Source organism: Rhopalosiphum padi, chromosome 2 (genome assembly GCF_020882245.1).
Source record: "Rhopalosiphum padi isolate XX-2018 chromosome 2, ASM2088224v1, whole genome shotgun sequence".
Taxonomy (NCBI): domain Eukaryota; kingdom Metazoa; phylum Arthropoda; class Insecta; order Hemiptera; family Aphididae; genus Rhopalosiphum; species Rhopalosiphum padi.
This window is the reverse complement of record NC_083598.1, coordinates 32,814,939-32,825,666: the sequence shown is the minus strand read 5'-3', so window position 1 is coordinate 32,825,666 and position 10,728 is coordinate 32,814,939.

Here is a 10,728-nt window from a genome sequence, read left to right as displayed (position 1 = left end):
GTAGTACGGATTGCATGGGTCTGTACAGGTACAATCCTATTGTGCCTGTAGATACCAAGTTGTAACAGTTTAACGCGCAATTTTTTCCGCAGTCCGTCCAATTTTTAATCGTATGTCATAGTTTAGTGAAAACAAATTTAACATATGGTTAAGTGAAATTGGTATTAAATATTATTAGTCTATAAAATATATATATATACATATATTATATATTATATAAAACAATAATATCATACAACTTTTAAAATTAATAAAAGAAATCAAACATAATTTAACTATTAAATATACCTTATATAAATAATATGATTTATGTAACTTAGGCGTACGTATATATATATATATATATATATATGTAAACAAATATTATGTTATAAGGACAAAAATCAACATTTGTATTGTATTAATACAGTAAGTAAAACTAAATGTCCTAATGTAAAATCATTGTTGACAAATTTTCCTTTTTAGATTGGTGAAAATCATAAAAATATTAAATTACCCAATTAAATTATTTTTACGTTTATTTATGGCCAAAGCGTGTTTTTAGTTTTGTTTTTTACAGTCAATGTTAGGTACATAATATTATTATTATGTTGGTTAATTAATTAATATTTATATTATTATGTATTATCATTATGAAAATATACTTAATAGGAATTATAGAAATGTGTTTTTTTTATCTCCCATATTGTCTTACTACATTATACATACCCGAATACATATAAAAATAAATATTAAGTCATACTCTCGCACAGTATACATTTGAATCAAATTTTAAAGAAGTAGCTGGTGAACAATAAACCTAATACTAGAAAAATCTATTAATGTGTATAAAATGTGTAAGTATAAAATATATATACTCTATAATATATATAGGTATAACACGTTAATAACAATAATTCGTTGCTAGAGTTACTATTGCAGTATTGTGATGCTAGAGTGTATAGCGACTACACGGTACCGGGTATTTGATTTCTATTTATTTCAATTATATCAATCAATGAATTTTAGCTGTACTTTTTTGTTTACGTTTTGTTCACTGGATTAGTTCTGGAAGAAAGAACATTTACTTATACATTTTTATTATATAATGTCTTGCGTGTAATATAATGATGTACTTACATACACTGTATGTTATTCAGCATGAAAATAATATTTCTGTTGTATTTGTATAGTATAATTTATGTTTATACGACAGTAGCACACACAGTGTGCAATAGCAATAAACGAAAAAAGTTTATGTTTACTAGTTACAACCCCTAAAAGATGTTTGTCTAGATATGCTAAAAAAAAATAAAGAAATTGGTAAAGTATGTAGTAGCAAAATTTACAAAAAAATAAGAACTGTCGTATACTATAGACGACTATAAACATTAAAATGTAACATATATTTAACATAAAAACACAATATTTTAATTTTATTATTTATTTTAATTATGTTTTGTTTGTAAATTATTAACAAAAGTAGTGCACGAGAAGCAAATTGTGGTGACGGACGTACATCAAGAATGGCCACCGAACAGATTATAAATTATCCGAAAGCATACTAATATACCGATTTCAAAAGATTTAGAATCTCTTGTAGTCATATTGTACTTATAAGGTATATAGTATCTATATTTTATAATTTACTTTACGGGTTTTGTCTAAATTATTATGGTATTATTTGAAAGGTTTTGGGTGTTTGTAATAATACTTTAAGGACGAAGAAATATTGTTAGTCAATATAGGCATCGACCATCGTACATGATTGCGATTTCTGGTCACTGAATCGAACACTGATCATTTTTCAAATTATTTTCATTGAACAAATGTGGTCATAGAGTTAAATTTAAATTAAAAAAAAGGCAATCTAAAAGCATAAAACAAGTATAGAATATAAACAATAATACAAATCAAAATACGAATCTCACGTTAAAATATAATTTATTCTACTTTCCGTACGCACTACGTGTTATAAAAAAATAAAAAGAAAAAAATGAAAAAGACCTTAAATAAGAATTAATGATAAACGTACACTAGCTGGCTACTGGCTAGTAATAAACATCGTTGAACTCATCATATGGGAGACACGGCTTCGGACGAAACTCAAATTTAATAAATTTGCAATTCAAGGTTTAGACGTCGAACACTATACGCGAAGAATGCATTATAAAATGTCTGCAGACTAGGAATTAGTCAACATCAATGAAATCGAATTCACTGTCTCACCGTTGGTGTTAATAAAGTCATCGATAATAATATTATCTGCAATATAATGATTTTCGTGTATTGGAAATACGGTAGTTGACAAACCGACGACGTACGTAAAATGGTGGTTCTTAGCTGAAGCCGTCGGGATGGAATGACAGCTATGCAAATAATCGGGTGGTACGAGAAAGAGGAGGCACAGAGACTAGCGACAAGTCACCGAATCACGCTCTCCGACACCCCGTGGCGTGACGAGTTCGCGGGTGTCGCGCGCTCGGTTGTAGACGCGTTAGACCCCCTCCGAACGGCACCCGTCTTTTACGATCACGCGGCCGGACGGCGACGGCGACACGGTGGCTAGCGGCACAGGAGTGGATAACGATGCTGCATTAACGGCACCAATTGCATTTATGGCAATCGTTACTAATTTACGAGAGTTCGACAATTAATATTGTTACGTAACATAATGCGGACGACTGTTTGATGGACACGAAACGTCACAGATAACGGTATAGTTGGTGCGAGACCGTATTGCATTGCATGAACAGAAATGACGACAAGTCGACAAACGGTAGAAAAGTTGGCGGGTGACGACGGAACAGCCGGCATAGAAACCGGACAACAGTTATAAAAAAACATTAAAACCGTACTAAAGCGAGTCGCACACGGCCGGAAGCTGACGGACGGCCGAACGCAATCAAGGACGCATAAAAATAATACGCCGACCGATAAAGCACCCGAACCAAATCGCAAATGGTATTTTGCGATCGTAAATCGTAATAAAATTCGATGTCGGTGTCGGTGACGTCTAAACAGTAGAAAAGAAAAAAGATAAAAAAAAACAAATATCGCGTGATATGGAATTACGAGATCACACAAACAATAATCAGCACGACGACATTGAGAGTGCAGTGACGACATCTATAGTTGCAGTGGCACGACGGTAATCAACGATTATGTATAGGTATAGTGACTGTGACTGTGGTGGCGATATTATAATATACTCGTACATATTTATTATATAATATCAAATTTGTGGTGACATCACTAAGACATCGTGTCGCGTACTAAACGAACCACAGTCGCCTTCATCGATGTTGGCTGAACAATAGACTATACATAATAGACTATTTACAACGTTATTAACATTACTAGCCAGTCCTAACTACATTCATTATTCATACTATAATTCTATATCGAAAACATCTCGAAAATCCAAATATTAACCACCTGAGTACGCTAAAACCACTTTTTTGAAAAAAAGTCGTTTGCATGTTTTTTGGGGTGAAGGATTCATTTTTTCACTCTGAAACTTTACACGCGTCGTAAGACAGGTTGCTGAAACAGTTTGCCCGCAAAAAAACACGAATTTATCAAGATTTTTTTTTCTATAGTACGGTGGGCCACGGCCCCTAGTCGTTTTTTGCCGTTTTTCACCTAAAAAACTAAATATGCGTATTTTTAAGATGGAAATATACTCGCAATGCATCTAAAAACGTTATAAAGTGCAAAAGTGACCTACATACTACATTTCTATATCGAAAAAAATTTGAAAATCTAAATATTAACCACCTAAGTACGCTAAAACCACTTTTTTGAAAAAAAGTCGTTTGCATGTTTTTTGGGGTGAAGGATTCATTTTTTCACTCTGAAACTTTACACGCGTCGTAAGACAGGTTGCTGAAACAGTTTGCCCGCAAAAAAACACGAATTTATCAAGATTTTTTTTCTATAGTACGGTGGGCCACGGCCCCTAGTCGTTTTTTTGCCGTTTTTCACCTAAAAAACTAAATATGCGTATTTTTAATATGGAAATATACTCGCAATGCATCTAAAAACGTTATAAAGTGCAAAAGTGACCTACATACTACATTTCTATATCGAAAAAAATTTGAAAATCTAAATATTAACCACCTAAGTACGCTAAAACCACTTTTTTGAAAAAAAGTCGTTTGCATGTTTTTTGGGGTGAAGGATTCATTTTTTCAATCTGAAACTTTACACGCGTCGTAAGACAGGTTGCTGAAACAGTTTGCCCGCAAAAAAACACGAATTTATCAAGATTTTTTTTCTATAGTACGGTGGGCCACGGCCCCTAGTCGTTTTTTGCCGTTTTTCACCTAAAAAACTAAATATGCGTATTTTTAAGATGGAAATATACTCGCAATGCATCTAAAAACGTTATAACGTGCAAAAGTGACCTACATACTACATTTCTATATCGAAAAAAATTTGAAAATCTAAATATTAACCACCTAAGTACGCTAAAACCACTTTTTTGAAAAAAAGTCGTTTGCATGTTTTTTGGGGTGAAGGATTCATTTTTTCACTCTGAAACTTTACACGCGTCGTAAGACAGGTTGCTGAAACAGTTTGCCCGCAAAAAAACACGAATTTATCAAGATTTTTTTTCTATAGTACGGTGGGCCACGGCCCCTAGTCGTTTTTTTGCCGTTTTTCACCTAAAAAACTAAATATGCGTATTTTTAATATGGAAATATACTCGCAATGCATCTAAAAACGTTATAAAGTGCAAAAGTGACCTACATACTACATTTCTATATCGAAAAAAATTTGAAAATCTAAATATTAACCACATAAGTACGCTAAAACCACTTTCTTGAAAAAAAGTCGTTTGCATGTTTTTTGGGGTGAAGGATTCATTTTTTCAATCTGAAACTTTACACGCGTCGTAAGACAGGTTGCTGAAACAGTTTGCCCGCAAAAAAAACACGAATTTATCAAGATTTTTTTTCTATAGTACGGTGGGCCACGGCCCCTAGTCGTTTTTTTGCCGTTTTTCACCTAAAAAACTAAATATGCGTATTTTTAAGATGGAAATATACTCGCAATGCATCTAAAAACGTTATAAAGTGCAAAAGTGACCTACATACTACATTTCTATATCGAAAAAAATTTGAAAATCTAAATATTAACCACCTAAGTACGCTAAAACCACTTTTTTGAAAAAAAGTCGTTTGCATGTTTTTTGGGGTGAAGGATTCATTTTTTCACTCTGAAACTTTACACGCGTCGTAAGACAGGTTGCTGAAACAGTTTGCCCGCAAAAAAACACGAATTTATCAAGATTTTTTTTCTATAGTACGGTGGGCCACGGCCCCTAGTCGTTTTTTGCCGTTTTTCACCTAAAAAACTAAATATGCGTATTTTTAAGATGGAAATATACTCGCAATGCATCTAAAAACGTTATAAAGTGCAAAAGTGACCTACATACTACATTTCTATATCGAAAAAAATTTGAAAATCTAAATATTAACCACCTAAGTACGCTAAAACCACTTTTTTGAAAAAAAGTCGTTTGCATGTTTTTTGGGGTGAAGGATTCATTTTTTCACTCTGAAACTTTACACGCGTCGTAAGACAGGTTGCTGAAACAGTTTGCCCGCAAAAAAACACGAATTTATCAAGATTTTTTTTCTATAGTACGGTGGGCCACGGCCCCTAGTCGTTTTTTGCCGTTTTTCACCTAAAAAACTAAATATGCGTATTTTTAATATGGAAATATACTCGCAATGCATCTAAAAACGTTATAAAGTGCAAAAGTGACCTACATACTACATTTCTATATCGAAAAAAATTTGAAAATCTAAATATTAACCACCTAAGTACGCTAAAACCACTTTTTTGAAAAAAAGTCGTTTGCATGTTTTTTGGGGTGAAGGATTCATTTTTTCACTCTGAAACTTTACACGCGTCGTAAGACAGGTTGCTGAAACAGTTTGCCCGCAAAAAAACACGAATTTATCAAGATTTTTTTTCTATAGTACGGTGGGCCACGGCCCCTAGTCGTTTTTTGCCGTTTTTCACCTAAAAAACTAAATATGCGTATTTTTAAGATGGAAATATACTCGCAATGCATCTAAAAACGTTATAAAGTGCAAAAGTGACCTACATACTACATTTCTATATCGAAAAAAATTTGAAAATCTAAATATTAACCACCTAAGTACGCTAAAACCACTTTTTTGAAAAAAAGTCGTTTGCATGTTTTTTGGGGTGAAGGATTCATTTTTTCACTCTGAAACTTTACACGCGTCGTAAGACAGGTTGCTGAAACAGTTTGCCCGCAAAAAAACACGAATTTATCAAGATTTTTTTTCTATAGTACGGTGGGCCACGGCCCCTAGTCGTTTTTTTGCCGTTTTTCACCTAAAAAACTAAATATGCGTATTTTTAAGATGGAAATATACTCGCAATGCATCTAAAAACGTTATAAAGTGCAAAAGTGACCTACATACTACATTTCTATATCGAAAAAAATTTGAAAATCTAAATATTAACCACCTAAGTACGCTAAAACCACTTTTTTGAAAAAAAGTCGTTTGCATGTTTTTTGGGGTGAAGGATTCATTTTTTCAATCTGAAACTTTACACGCGTCGTAAGACAGGTTGCTGAAACAGTTTGCCCGCAAAAAAACACGAATTTATCCAGATTTTTTTTCTATAGTACGGTGGGCCACGGCCCCTAGTCGTTTTTTGCCGTTTTTCACCTAAAAAACTAAATATGCGTATTTTTAAGATGGAAATATACTCGCAATGCATCTAAAAACGTTATAAAGTGCAAAAGTGACCTACATACTACATTTCTATATCGAAAAAAATTTGAAAATCTAAATATTAACCACCTAAGTACGCTAAAACCACTTTTTTGAAAAAAAGTCGTTTGCATGTTTTTTGGGGTGAAGGATTCATTTTTTCACTCTGAAACTTTACACGCGTCGTAAGACAGGTTGCTGAAACAGTTTGCCCGCAAAAAAACACGAATTTATCAAGATTTTTTTTCTATAGTACGGTGGGCCACGGCCCCTAGTCGTTTTTTGCCGTTTTTCACCTAAAAAACTAAATATGCGTATTTTTAAGATGGAAATATACTCGCAATGCATCTAAAAACGTTATAAAGTGCAAAAGTGACCTACATACTACATTTCTATATCGAAAAAAATTTGAAAATCTAAATATTAACCACCTAAGTACGCTAAAACCACTTTTTTGAAAAAAAGTCGTTTGCATGTTTTTTGGGGTGAAGGATTCATTTTTTCACTCTGAAACTTTACACGCGTCGTAAGACAGGTTGCTGAAACAGTTTGCCCGCAAAAAAACACGAATTTATCAAGATTTTTTTTCTATAGTACGGTGGGCCACGGCCCCTAGTCGTTTTTTGCCGTTTTTCACCTAAAAAACTAAATATGCGTATTTTTAAGATGGAAATATACTCGCAATGCATCTAAAAACGTTATAAAGTGCAAAAGTGACCTACATACTACATTTCTATATCGAAAAAAATTTGAAAATCTAAATATTAACCACCTAAGTACGCTAAAACCACTTTTTTGAAAAAAAGTCGTTTGCATGTTTTTTGGGGTGAAGGATTCATTTTTTCACTCTGAAACTTTACACGCGTCGTAAGACAGGTTGCTGAAACAGTTTGCCCGGAAAAAAACACGAATTTATCAACATTTTTTTTCTATAGTACGGTGGGCCACGGCCCCTAGTCGTTTTTTGCCGTTTTTCACCTAAAAAACTAAATATGCGTATTTTTAAGATGGAAATATACTCGCAATGCATCTAAAAACGTTATAAAGTGCAAAAGTGACCTACATACTACATTTCTATATCGAAAAAAATTTGAAAATCTAAATATTAACCACCTAAGTACGCTAAAACCACTTTTTTGAAAAAAAGTCGTTTGCATGTTTTTTTGGGGTGAAGGATTCATTTTTTCACTCTGAACCTTTACACGCGTCGTAAGACAGGTTGCTGAAACAGTTTGCCCGCAAAAAAAACACGAATTTATCAAGATTTTTTTTCTATAGTACGGTAGGCCACGGCCCCTAGTCGTTTTTTGCCGTTTTTCACCTAAAAAACTAAATATGCGTATTTTTAATATGGAAATATACTCGCAATGCATCTAAAAACGTTATAAAGTGCAAAAGTGACCTACATACTACATTTCTATATCGAAAAAAATTTGAAAATCTATATATTAACCACCTAAGTACGCTAAAACCACTTTTTTGAAAAAAAGTCGTTTGCATGTTTTTTGGGGTGAAGGATTCATTTTTTCACTCTGAACCTTTACACGCGTCGTAAGACAGGTTGCTGAAACAGTTTGCCCGCAAAAAAACACGAATTTATCAAGATTTTTTTTCTATAGTACGGTGGGCCACGGCCCCTAGTCGTTTTTTGCCGTTTTTCACCTAAAAAACTAAATATGCGTATTTTTAAGATGGAAATATACTCGCAATGCATCTAAAAACGTTATAAAGTGCAAAAGTGACCTACATACTACATTTCTATATCGAAAAAAATTTGAAAATCTAAATATTAACCACCTAAGTACGCTAAAACCACTTTTTTGAAAAAAAGTCGTTTGCATGTTTTTTGGGGTGAAGGATTCATTTTTTCAATCTGAAACTTTACACGCGTCGTAAGACAGGTTGCTGAAACAGTTTGCCCGCAAAAAAACACGAATTTATCCAGATTTTTTTTCTATAGTACGGTGGGCCACGGCCCCTAGTCGTTTTTTGCCGTTTTTCACCTAAAAAACTAAATATGCGTATTTTTAAGATGGAAATATACTCGCAATGCATCTAAAAACGTTATAAAGTGCAAAAGTGACCTACATACTACATTTCTATATCGAAAAAAATTTGAAAATCTAAATATTAACCACCTAAGTACGCTAAAACCACTTTTTTGAAAAAAAGTCGTTTGCATGTTTTTTGGGGTGAAGGATTCATTTTTTCACTCTGAAACTTTACACGCGTCGTAAGACAGGTTGCTGAAACAGTTTGCCCGCAAAAAAACACGAATTTATCAAGATTTTTTTTCTATAGTACGGTAGGCCACGGCCCCTAGTCGTTTTTTGCCGTTTTTCACCTAAAAAACTAAATATGCGTATTTTTAATATGGAAATATACTCGCAATGCATCTAAAAACGTTATAAAGTGCAAAAGTGACCTACATACTACATTTCTATATCGAAAAAAATTTGAAAATCTAAATATTAACCACCTAAGTACGCTAAAACCACTTTTTTGAAAAAAAGTCGTTTGCATGTTTTTTGGGGTGAAGGATTCATTTTTTCAATCTGAAACTTTACACGCGTCGTAAGACAGGTTGCTGAAACAGTTTGCCCGCAAAAAAACACGAATTTATCAAGATTTTTTTTCTATAGTACGGTGGGCCACGGCCCCTAGTCGTTTTTTGCCGTTTTTTCACCTAAAAAACTAAATATGCGTATTTTTAAGATGGAAATATACTCGCAATGCATCTAAAAACGTTATAAAGTGCAAAAGTGACCTACATACTACATTTCTATATCGAAAAAAATTTGAAAATCTAAATATTAACCACCTAAGTACGCTAAAACCACTTTTTTGAAAAAAAGTCGTTTGCATGTTTTTTGGGGTGAAGGATTCATTTTTTCACTCTGAAACTTTACACGCGTCGTAAGACAGGTTGCTGAAACAGTTTGCCCGCAAAAAAACACGAATTTATCAAGATTTTTTTTCTATAGTACGGTGGGCCACGGCCCCTAGTCGTTTTTTGCCGTTTTTCACCTAAAAAACTAAATATGCGTATTTTTAAGATGGAAATATACTCGCAATGCATCTAAAAACGTTATAAAGTGCAAAAGTGACCTACATACTACATTTCTATATCGAAAAAAATTTGAAAATCTAAATATTAACCACCTAAGTACGCTAAAACCACTTTTTTGAAAAAAAGTCGTTTGCATGTTTTTTGGGGTGAAGGATTCATTTTTTCACTCTGAAACTTTACACGCGTCGTAAGACAGGTTGCTGAAACAGTTTGCCCGGAAAAAAACACGAATTTATCAAGATTTTTTTTCTATAGTACGGTGGGCAACGGCCCCTAGTCGTTTTTTGCCGTTTTTCACCTAAAAAACTAAATATGCGTATTTTTAAGATGGAAATATACTCGCAATGCATCTAAAAACGTTATAAAGTGCAAAAGTGACCTACATACTACATTTCTATATCGAAAAAAATTTGAAAATCTAAATATTAACCACCTAAGTACGCTAAAACCACTTTTTTGAAAAAAAGTCGTTTGCATGTTTTTTGGGGTGAAGGATTCATTTTTTCACTCTGAAACTTTACACGCGTCGTAAGACAGGTTGCTGAAACAGTTTGCCCGCAAAAAAAACACGAATTTATCAAGATTTTTTTTCTATAGTACGGTGGGCCACGGCCCCTAGTCGTTTTTTGCCGTTTTTCACCTAAAAAACTAAATATGCGTATTTTTAAGATGGAAATATACTCGCAATGCATCTAAAAACGTTATAAAGTGCAAAAGTGACCTACATACTACATTTCTATATCGAAAAAAATTTGAAAATCTAAATATTAACCACCTAAGTACGCTAAAACCACTTTTTTGAAAAAAAGTCGTTTGCATGTTTTTTGGGGTGAAGGATTCATTTTTTCACTCTGAAACTTTACACGCGTCGTAAGACAGGTTGCTGAAACAGTTTGCCCGCAAAAAAACACGAAT